Genomic DNA, 11,660 nt, shown 5'->3' with positions numbered 1-11,660 from the left:
GTATGGAGATTAACAAACCAATTATCTTGCGCAGTTAATTACTCGATTACCTGAGAAACACAAACAAGTTCTGCAGTCCACCATAGTTTTGTTTGTCCAAGACTCGCGCATAGCTACAAACTGAACAATTTACACATTTCTATAGTTTATCAATAATGATCTAATTTTCAAAAACTTGCACTTTTTAAATAGATTTTCCCAATTTTCATGTTCACAAAACAGCGTTCTCTTGAACACGAACGATAATTCCCGATTGTGAAAACGGTGTGCGATCTCCAATAAAAGTAGTTTTTTCCTGACTTTAGTGTTCACTTCTTCTGAAAACTGCAGCTAACGTGTGTGTGTGTGTGTGTGTGTGTGTGTGTGTGTGTGTGTGTGTGTGTGTGTGTGTGTGTGTGTGTGTGTGTGTGTGTGTGTGTGTGTATGTATGTATGTATATATATATACATATATATATATGTATATATATATATATATATATATATATGTATATATATATATATATATATATATATATATATATATATATATATATATATATATGTATATATACAGTATATATATATGTATATATATATATGTATATATACAGTATATATATATATATATATATATATATATATATATATATATATATATATATATATAGTTTTTGCTTTTATAAAATAATAATAATAATAATAATGATGATACAATGACAGCAACAGTTAAACAAATGACAAAAGTACAGTTCAGCTCACATACACAAATAGGGGTTGCAGGTGCACATATACATGGGAGTTCTGTAGGTCTGGAAAATTAAAAGAATATTAAAGTATTAATAGTAAGTGTAAAACAATCAATAAAACCATGACATTTTATAAATAATCTTGCCAGGATAGAAGCAATATCAAAATCAACATATGTCAGAAAAGGTTCTCAAATTTTATGAAAAACTCTACATTTATCTTGCACAATACAGATCAGATAATCTAACGACACGCATTCAAGAATAGTTTGGTGCCACATCCAATCAGAGGGAGCCTTATCTGAGATCCATTGTAAAAGTACACATTTTCTTGCATTAAAAATAAGAAAATTGAAACATCTCATTTTGTACTTATCAAGACTTACAGGAGGGGACAGTGTAGGGCAGTCGCGTCGCTACAAGTAATGACGCTATTAGCTTAACTACATTTCTCAGTAGCGTGGCGGTAGCGTCGCTACTTTATAAATCAAATAGCTTTTCAGTAGCGAAGCTATTTTATTAGTCAAGAGGACTGAGGGAGAGGAGTTATATATATAGTTTACTGTAGTAAAGGCTAAAGTATACTACGGTAATTACTATTATTTCATATACTTATTAATGATACTACAATATGTAAGTTAGTGTAATTTAATGCTTATTCGTAAATATTTCCCTTTACTACACATTACTATTGTGTTTTAAATGCGTAACACCTGGTTTTATTGGATTTTTTTGTTTTTGCTGTTATATACTATAATTTGTTTCTGTTTGGTACTATATTATTTACAGTAATTAACTGAACTGAACAATTCTGCCTGACAGTTTTAGCGATCACTAAAAAAAAGAATGATAATTTAAGTTGCTTGGATTTAAAAATTAAAATTACAAAAATTGCTTAAATGTAGCTAAGCTACTTTTGCAAAGTAGCTTTTAGCTTAACTTGCTACATTTCCCAGGGTGTAGCTTTTAGTTAAGCTACATTTTAAGTAGTGTAGCTAATAGCTTAGCTCACTACATTTTTCAAGAAGCTTGCCCGACACTGGGAGGTGACATTCCTAATAGATAAGATGCTGGATCTGGAACCACAGAAACAACCAAAACTTTACTCACTTCTTCAGAACCCCCAACCAGAACCTCCAACCTCTCTATTTTGTTGCAAAACCACAAACAGTAGGGTTATTGATCATTTTAAAATAAACATTTGCAGAGTCATTTTCCCAATATATTAAAGCCATAGCATGTAAATAATAAAGGGCACATTTTCAAAACAAACAAAGACCTAGTTTGATGAGACTGACTGTAGAATTGTGGGAGTTGGAGTCTTTATTACATTCTACAGAACGCCTGCAGAAATCATGTTCATGGATGAGCTAAAGTACTCAAAACATACTATCATAGTAGCATGAAGCAGAGCATACTAAAAAGAGATTGAAATGAGAGTGCTGAAGCAAATGTTAAAGAAAAAAGATTGCAATATCGCACAAAAGCAGCAGAGCTTTTATTATGGCACAGAGTCTACAGATTCTTCTAGTTGTGATCATATGGGAAAGAAGCAGTGCTGGTTTATCATTCTAAAAACATTTTAAAGTTCTGTTATAATACTGTTCTGTGCTGTCTAATAAAATAATTTGGTGTTTCCCTCTTTTCTATAACACCAAAAAGGAAATTGCGAGTCTATGATGTCATTAGCATAACGACACAGCACGATCTGTTTCGATAGTTAAAATTGCTAATTTCTTTATATTTAAACATTTTTCAACACTTTTGGGTGCATACAGTTGAAATCAGAATTATTAGCCCCCCTTTTAATTTTTTTTATATTTTAAATATTTTAACTTTTTTAAATATTTCCCAAATGATGTTTAACAGAGCAAGGAAATGTTCACAGTATGTCTAATAATATTTTTTCTTCTGCAGAAAGTCTTATTTGTTTTATTTCGGCTAGAATAAAAGCAGCTTTTATTTTTTAAAACCATTTTAAGGTCAAGATTTTAGCCCCTTTATGCTATATATTTTTTTGTGATAGTCTACAGAACAAACCATCGTTATACAATAACTTGTCTAATTACCTAACCTGCCTAGTTAACCTAATTAACCTAGTTAAGCCTTTAAATGTCACTTTCAGCTGTATAGAAGTGTCTTGAAAAATATCTAGTCGAATATTATTTACTGTCATCATGGCAAAGATAAAATAAATCAGTTATTAGAGATGAGTTATTAAAACTATTATGTTTAGAAATGTGCTGAAAAAGAATCTTCTCTCTGTTAAACAGAATATGGGGAAAAAATAAACAGGAGGGCTAATCATTTTTACTTCAACCGTCAGCCAAACATTTAACACTGTTCTAGTGTTTTTTGAAATATTAATAAATAGTCATACATATTGAGCCTTGAATGAGTTAGTAACTCTTACTCAGCAACATGTATTGGAAAAACAGAAGAACACAGCGCAAGTGTGTACCTGATTAAATTATATCCATGTCTTGGATTACCTAGAACAAAGACGACACCCCTTTTACACCTAGTCTGTGCAAGACACGAGGAAGAGTTCTCACTGATTGCGTAGTTGTTGATGCACAAAGACTGGGGCTTGCGATGTCAAGCACGTCTGGGCCGGTTCTTCAAGATAACAGTTTGCAGGACAGCACAATTCTGAGTAAGTTTGAACCCAGAGGCTATTACAGAAATGACTCTGAAGCATCCTCCTGCCGAGACAACTAGTTTCCAAACTTGCACTACTGAAACGTCTTATTGGCTCAGTGAAACAGCATAAATAAAAGGGATGTTCTGTCAGCTGCTCTGTTTCGAATGACTCAGTGTGTGTGTGTGTAAATGTCTCCTAGGATATTTTCCTATAGTACGCAACAATGTCAGGAATGTGGGCATGGCAGGTGAACTTCCAATATCCCCAAATATGGGTGGTGCAGTCATGTTTATTACAGTTGGTACTTTAGGATTGGGATTGGAATGTTTGTGTATGTGTAGGTGGAATGTTCAGTTGTATATCAAGAGGAAATGGAAATTGAACATTCATGCCGTCTTATACAGATAAGCCACAGTTAAATAAGTAGTTTGGACAATAGGGTTATAATAGACACCGGAATGAACCAGGTACATGGCATGGGACGATGACTGTTTTCAAGGTATACCGCAGTTTGAAAATGTCAAGGTTTTAAAACAGTCAACATTTTCTGTAATACCGTTCCAGCATAAAAGATATGCAAAGATGTTTTTTTAAATTGTGAAGAATTCAGTGTTTTTGAAAGTAATAAAGACAGCAGAAGTCAATAATTCATTTCAATTATTAAGCCTGACATTTAGCCTGTTCCAAAATATTTCAAATGTTTGTCAAAATAAAATATATTGTGTTCAAAAGGGAAAAAAAGTTTCAGTTTTTTACCCAGACATTTAAAAAGAATTTATTTTAGAACAGTAATCACAGTACCGTAAACCATGATATTTTAATCAAAGGTTAACTTACAGTACCATCAGAATCTTATGGCCCATGCGTAATTGCATATTTCTTTAGGTTGTGTACTGATTTACAAATAATAAAAGGAAAAATATGTTTCTGTACTCAAATTGTGTCTGTAATTCTGTATTCAAAACTCTAAAACAGATAGATTAGAACATGGAGCTCTGCTGTGGGTATCGTTTTTAGTTTATTCATTAAAAGGAATAGGTTTATCTCATCAAATGCATAAAATAACTATATTTAGTTTAATTTAGTTCAAAGCTTTATTAATTGCCTTGGGGCAATTCTTTTGGACATGGTGGTGGTCCACATAATAAGAATGACACACTTGATGACACATCAGGTACACAAACAAACACTGAAAAGAAAAGAAAAATAATAATGAAAAAAAATATCATTTATAATGAAAAAAATTATAATAAAAAAAAATAATAATAATCCATCGATCAACTACATTTATTACATAACTTCAAATTCAACTTTAAAACTCGAATTGACAAAACAGCAAGCAACAACTTGTAGCACACATGCAAGTCTGCCAGTCGCCAACAAGAGCAGCGCCCAGAAGAACTGGGGGGAAAAAACATTTAAATTGTAATAAAATATATATATATTTAAATAGTTGAAATTGTTAAATGCATCAAAATTGCCGCGGACACACTTTTCAATAAGGTTTCGTTAGTTAATGTTAGCTAATGTATTTACTAACATGAACTAAGCATGAACAGTACTTGTACAGCATTTATTAATCATAGTTCAATATTTACAAATTTATTGTTACATTCATGCTTTTAAACATTAGTTAATGCACTGTGAGTTAACTAACAACGTACAACTGTATTTTCATGAACTAACATTAACTAAATCGAACAAATACTGTATAAAAAAAATTAGTTCGTTGTTTGTTCATGTTAGTCAATGCATTAACTAACATTACCTAATACAACCTTATTGTAAAGTGTTACCATTGCTGCTTTTAAATTACTGGTATTCTCTGAAAAATAAAGAAGCCTAATGCTCAGATCAGACTGAAGTGGGTAAAAGGCCATTAGAAAACGCTGTCTGGTTTGATGGAGTCAAGTGATGGCGGTCTGGCTTGGTTAATGATAAGATCATTGACAACAGTAGCCTAATGGTGAAAGCCTTCAGGAATGGTGACGGCATGTGGCCTCCTGCCGCTTGGATCAACAAGACTGTGCTTCTGTAGAATGTATACAGATGTTTCCACTTCTCGAGGAAAGTTAATGCTGCGATAAGTACGTAACTAGCAGATGAGAATTAATCAGTTTGCCAGAGTGCAGTGATGTCAAGTCCATTTTTAAATGACACGAGTAAAAAGAACTGGCAAGACTAAAATTTAACTACATCCTGAGGACAGGCTACAAAACCAATGAGGTTAACAAACGTCTGGTCAAAAAAACTATATGAAAATGATACTTTTGTAAATGTCATTTATTTGTGCGCCAGCAAAGCAGAATGTTCAGCCATTACTCTAATTCTTAAATGCCATGTGATACTTTAAAGATCATTCACAATTAAAAAAAAAAAGTTTAACTATTAGATTTCATTTAACACATTATAGTACATCCTTTGGAGAAATCATGTTCACGAATGAGCTGAAATGTACAACTCTTATTATCATGGTGGTGTGAAACTGGGTAAAGCTGACTCTGAGAGCGCTGAAACAGCAGAGCTTTTATTATGCCACAGTCAACCACTTATGGTTCTTCCAGTCATGATCCTGCTGACAAGAAACAGTCTTGTTTTATTATACTCTGTTCATTTTATGGTTCTATTATAATGCTGATCAAGGGTGTATGGCATAATTAGCAAGATGACATGTCGAAAACAGTTTGTGAAACAAGTTCAAAATACTTCTTTCTCTAGATTTGAACATTCTTCAAAACATTGTCATAATGTGGCATATGTCAGAAAAATGCAGTGCATCCGGAAAGTATTCATTTCGCTTCACTTTTTCCCACATTGTTTTATGTTACAGCTTTATTCCAAAATGAATTAAATTCATTTATTTCCTCAAAATTCTACACACAATACCCCATAATGACAATGTGAATAAAAAGCTTTTTTAAAACTGTTGCAAATTTATAAAAAAAAAAAAAAAAAATCAACCTGAAAAATCACATGTACTTAAGTATTCACAGCCTTTGCTCAATACTTTGTTGATGCACCTTTGGCAGTAATTACAGCCAAAAATTTTTTTTGGAACACCATTTTTTCACCAATTTTTGCCCATTCCTCTTTGCATTACCTCTCAAGTTCTATCAGGTTGTATGGGAAGCGACGGTGTACAGCCATTTTCAGATCTCTCAAGAGATGTTCAACAGGATTTGGATCTGGGCTCTGGCTGGGCCACTCAAAGCCATTCACAGAGTTGTTTTGAAGCCATTCCATTGATATTTTGGCAGCATGCTTTGGGTCATTGTCCTGCTGGAAGATGAACCGTCATCCCAGTCTAAGGTCAACAACACTCTGAAGCAGGTTTTCATTCAGGATGTCTTATTGCTGCATTTATCTTTCCCTCTATCATTACTAGTCTCACAGTTCCTGATGCTGAAAAACATCCCCACAGCATGATGCTGCCACCACCATGCTTCACTGTAGGGATGGTATTAGCCTGGTGATGAGCGGTGCCTGGTTTTCTCCAAACGCTTGCCATTCAATCCAAAGTGTTCCATGTGCCTCAAGACAATCCTGTCTCAGACGTCTACAGGCAATTTCTTTGTCTTCTTGCTTGGTTTGTGTTTTGACATGCACTGTTAACCCTGAGACCTTATATAGACAGGTGTATGCCTTTTCAAATCATGTCCAATCAACTGAATTTACCTCAAATGAACTCCAATTAAGCTGTTGAAACATCTCAAGAATGATCAGTGGAAACAGAATGTACCTGAGCTCCTGAGCTTTACAGCAAAGGCTTTGAATACTTAAGTACATGTGATTTTTCAGCTTTTTTATTTTTAATGAATTTGCAACAATTTCAAAAAATCTTTTTTCACATTGTTATTATGGGGTATTGTGTGTAGAATTTTGAGGAAATAAATGAATTTAATCCATTTTAGAATAAGGCTGTAACAAAAAAAATGTCGAAAAAGTGAAGCGCTATATATAATTTCCGAATGCACTGTAACTATATATATTGTGCCTTTAATTTGGATAAGATTATGATTTTTAAGTCATATGTATTGCAGAATGTATTTTTGCTCAATTGAGTTAAGTCTTAAAGCTTTAGACCAAGACTGTGCTTTTTATGGGTTTTTTTAAGCTATGGTGGATCCCTAGTTGAAGCTACTTCCACAATTATTTTTAACTTGAGCAGATTCCTAAGAAGTAAAAATTTTGTTCTCTTGATCGCATGGAATGGAAACAAATTGTTAAATTATAAAAATAATTGAAAACCTATTCTTATTTATTTATTATTGAAGCAAAACATTCATTTTCATTCATTCATTCGTTTCCTTTTCGGCTAAGTCTCTTTAATAATCTGGGGTCACCACAGCGGAATGAACCACCAACTTATCCATCATATGTTTTACACCCTTTCAGCTGCAACTCATCTCTGGGAAACATCCACACACACTCATTACCGACAGCACTACCTACCGTGCCACCGCGTCGCCCATCATTTTCATTTAAGAAAAATTGAAAACTTTGGATGAAGAGAACATTTACCCACTCTACACTTTATGATCTACTTACTTAACAAACATAAACTTGCTCTGACTATAAATTCTACTAATCTCTTCACTTTACAAGCACCTACCTGTTGTATGAACATACGCATACTTTACGCACATAAACCTGTACTCTCTTTACAATCAACTCAGTTTACAAATACAAAACTCATACGCACTTTACAATCTACAAACTTAAACTTGGTTTATACTTTACAATCTGCTAATATTATCATAAAATCTAACTGACTTTGTACTCTTATCTACTTCATAAATACAAAACCTGAACTCACTTTACAATTTACAATAGTCACTTTACAAAAATAAAATTTACTTTAAGATCGGCTTCAAGATCTTCCTCAGACACCCTCATGGTCAAAGTATACATATTTAAAATATATAAAGAAAGGGTATGCTTGTAAATTAAATGTTGCCAAATATTACAAGTTATGAATTTATATGCAATAAAATTTACCTCAATAAACATCATACTAGACAAACCTACTTAATTCTGCTTATCAGTCCCACCTAAGCTGCTCTGCAATTAACAATGACGAACATTATGTCACACAAAGGTATCTACATTGAAGAACCCAATGTTCAGACTGGCCAAATATGGCGTGGATCTTCAGGACTGGAATGGAGTGCTCTCATGCAACCACCGCAAAGTGATTCAGAACACAGTGTGTTTCTTTTTACCGCTAACTAGACGCAGGAATGCAAATTACATTGTGCATGGAAACACATTAAAAAGGAACCTGGCACACCGTAACCTTCTGCTGAAGAGATGATGGAACAAACTTGGAAAACATTCCCTGACATTCGAAGACATTATGTGATTTGCTGAATACGGGACCTGTGGAAACAAATATCCTTTCATCTGTGAGATCTGGCACTGCTCTAAAGCTATGCTCTGATATTACAGGTAAAGGGTGGATTATCGAAGCAGCTGCACAGGTGCTCACGGTCCATTCTAATCCTACATCTGAAACGCTCCAGCTCTTCTTGGTCTAATTCAAGACCAGTTTAAGGATGAATTACCACATTCAGGTTCAAAATAGTCACACAAAGCAGTCCATGACAAAATATGCAGACTAGACCCTTCTCTCTTTAGGTACTTAATGATCCTGTGTGGCCTGTTACCTCATGTTGGAGATGAATTCAGATGAACATACCATTCTCCTGATTTAACTCTCTTCAATACAGCTTTTCTTGCACATAACTCGCTGAGAGACATAAACAAGATGCTTAAGTGTTTCTGAAGAGTCAACACTGCCTAGCTTGGCTGCCTTTGGACAGAGAGGTTATTTTGGGTTAGTATGGAAAGGAATTCATGTACGTTAGGTTTTCTTAAAGACTGTAAAGCGATCGACGTTAAATTAAAATTAAATATTTTTCTTTAATAATTGTGAATGATCTAGCTGTTAGCATGTACATACATCTGAGGAGTCATTTATACAATAAAGTTGCTATACACACATACATTTAGGTTAAAGATGAGATGTCTACTTTAATATTTATTAAAATAAGCAAAAATCTGGAAGAAATAGTGTTCTCGTTTTTATGTTAAACTGAACACAAAGCTAATGCTAATGGATAAAACCAAGGAATTTGAAGATGAGTGTTAAAGATTTTAGTCTTGTTAGTCTTATATATGTTAGTCTTAAGGTTACCTAAAAGCTACCTGTGTTCCAAAAAAAACTATACAATTTGCATTAAAAATTATCTAATCAAATCTTCTGACCAATCAAATGCTCTCTACTATCTGAACAGTCGCACCATATACATTAAATGTTTATAATTTATCCATTTATTCACTTTCTTTTGATGTCCTATTTACATACTTAACCCTCTACTGCACGGTGTCACCATATGGCAACATGATACTTATGTTCATTTCCCTGCCACTGTTTCTTAAAGACCAACATTAGTTGTTGTTTTTTTTTGTTGGAAAGAGAAGACCTTAGTGTAGCCAATGATGTGCTCTGGTTAAGTCACATGACATGCTGTGTTTTTCTGTAGCATGATTTCTGACAGACTAGCGTTTATTGTGAGTAGTTGCTGAATGCAAATGTGAACATCAATAAAAACAAAGGATCAAATTATGTCAGATCCACAAAAAAATCTGAAACATCACCTCCATTAAGTTATGATGACATATTCACAACAATTTTCTAAACATAATAGTTTTAATAACTCATTTCTAATAACTGATTTATTTTCTCTTTACAATAATATTTGACTATATATTTTTCAAGACACTTCTAAACAGCTTAAAGTGACATTTAAAGGCTTAACTAGGTTAATTATGTTAACTAGGCAGGTTAGGGTAATTAGGCAAGCTATTGCATAATGATGGTTTGTTCTGTAGACTATCAAAAAAATATATAGCTTTGGGGGGGGGCTAATAATTCTGACCTTAAAATGTTTTTTTAAAAACTGCTTTTATTCTAGTCGAAATAAAATAAATCAGACTTTCAATAGAAGAAAAAATATTATCAGATTTACTGTGAAAATTTCCTTGCTCTGTTAAACCTCATTTGAGAAATATTTAAAAAAGAAAAACAATTCAAAGGGGGGCTGATAATTCTGATTGCAAGTGTATATATAATCAATTAAGGTATATAAATGCCTTGAGATTATTTCCAAATTTTTTATTTTGTCTTTTTTTGCCTCTGGATTACTATGATAACATTTTAGAGAAGGAAACATGCACACACACAACCTGGAATAAAACTCTCAAAACGGTTTCTAATTCTCTGACAAACAGCCCACTTCACAAAAAGAATTTTTCCTGGTGTGTCCAAACTTGCTACCAAATATGCAAAAAAAAAAAAGGTTGGCAAAACAGTGGGTGTGCAAGGTTGGTTTTAAATCTGGAGAAACTGTGATGAGTAATGTACTGAAATCTCCTGCCCCTCCGGCATTTATAGGGCAGTGAGTAGATATTTACTCAGTCATATCTTACTCCCTTATCTCCTGAACTTGAGCTTGCCATGACAGATCAGACATCAGCTAGACATCGGATCATTGTTGCTTACAGCAAAAGCTCAAAAAGAATTCCAAAAATATGTATAAACTTGAAAATTGGATCATTTTGGAAAGAATTTTTGGAGCCATCTCTTTATTTATGATGTTTTACACCAAAAGTAAGCAGCTGTCTCATAACTGGAATATTTTCTTTCACCTCTGCAACCGGTCAACTCAAGTTGCACAGAAGCTGTTAACTTGGAGAAGCTTGCGTGCGTCATTAGAAGAATGTATGGTTTCCATGACCAAGCTTTGGAAGGCATTTAGCTTTTAGAGTTATGCTGCAGACGCTCAGACTGACAGCATCTCTTGAGACCTAGTGCCATATTTGTGAGAACAATAGGCCTGTGTGGCCACAGGGCACAAAAAGTAAACACAAAGCAATGATGGTTGACGCATAACTTCTTGTATCATCAGTTACATCTGTCCAGAGAGTTCTCTGAGGTCAGGTTTTGTCTTGATCCTCTAAACAATACAGCCTACCTCCTGTCTGACGTCTACCAGGATCAGCCGGATGAGGATCAAACTTCAATGAACTTGTCAAGCTGCTCACAAGTGAGACACTGTGAAAAAAAGCACATTTAGTGTCTTAATTATTGTTCCGTTCCCCTATAAAAAAAAAAAATCACCAAGCACTAGGGTGGGCAATAAGCAGAAGATTGCATACTTCCGTTCCAAAATCCTTGAACAGTCTAAATAGACTGTTTAAGTAGGAATAGAAATAGTTGGCTGATCC

Source organism: Danio aesculapii, chromosome 20 (genome assembly GCF_903798145.1).
Source record: "Danio aesculapii chromosome 20, fDanAes4.1, whole genome shotgun sequence".
NCBI lineage: Eukaryota > Metazoa > Chordata > Actinopteri > Cypriniformes > Danionidae > Danio > Danio aesculapii.
This window is presented reverse-complemented; position numbering follows the sequence as displayed.